Source organism: Priapulus caudatus, unplaced genomic scaffold (genome assembly GCF_000485595.1).
Source record: "Priapulus caudatus unplaced genomic scaffold, Priapulus_caudatus-5.0.1 Scaffold685, whole genome shotgun sequence".
NCBI classification, from domain to species: Eukaryota; Metazoa; Priapulida; class Priapulimorpha; order Priapulimorphida; family Priapulidae; genus Priapulus; species Priapulus caudatus.
In genome coordinates this window covers 31,176-32,090 of record NW_014577746.1, presented here as the reverse complement: position 1 = coordinate 32,090, position 915 = coordinate 31,176, and positions in this window count along the sequence as shown.

The following is a 915-nucleotide window of genomic DNA, read 5'->3' as shown; positions in this document are numbered from 1 at the left end:
GTCCTCCCTCTCCTTCTTCTCCCTAATCTATTTTTCTTTCTCCTGCTTCTCTCCAATCTATTCTTCCTTCTCCTGATTCTCTAATATATTCTTCCATTTCCTTCTTCTCCCTAATCTATTTTTCTTCCTCCTGCTTCTCTCCAATCTATTCTTCCTTCTCCTGATTCTCTAATATATTCTTCCCTTTTCTTCTTCTCTCTAATCTATTCTTTCTTCTCCTGATTCTCTAATATATTCTTCCCTTTTCTTCTTCTCCTTTAATCTATTTTTCTTCTTCCTGCTTCTCTCCAATCTATTCTTCCTTCTCCTGATTCTCTAATATATTCTTCCTTTTCCTTCTTCTCTCTAATCTATTCTTCCTTCTCCTGGTTCTCTAATATATTCTTCTTTTTCCTTCTTCTCTCTAATCTATTCTTCCTTCTCCTGATTCTCTAATATATTCTTCCGTTTCCTGCTTCTCTTCAATCTATTCTTCCCTCTCCTGCTTACAGTTTAACCTATTGTTTTCTCTCCTGCTTCCTCTCTAATCCAATCTTCCCCCTCCGTTGCTTCTCTTGCTTCCCACTAATTTATTCTTTTCTCTCCATGTTTTTATTTATTCTTTCCTCTCCTGCTTCCCTCTAATCCATTCTTCTTTCTCCTTCTTCTCAGTCCCGCCGACGTTTAAGGAGAGGACGAGGAACGTGGTGAAGGAGCCAGGCAGCGTGGTGAGGTTGGAGTGTGCGGCTCAGGGTGATCCTCCACCCGTCTATCGATGGCTAAAGGATAGAGCTGCTATGATACTCGGTACTTACACTGTACTGTCTGTCTGTCTGTCTGTCTGTCTGTGCCTACTTGCGTGCGCGTGTGCGTGTGTTGTGTGTTGTGTGTGTGTGTGTGTGTGTGTGTGTGTGTGTGTGTGTGTGTGTGTGTGTG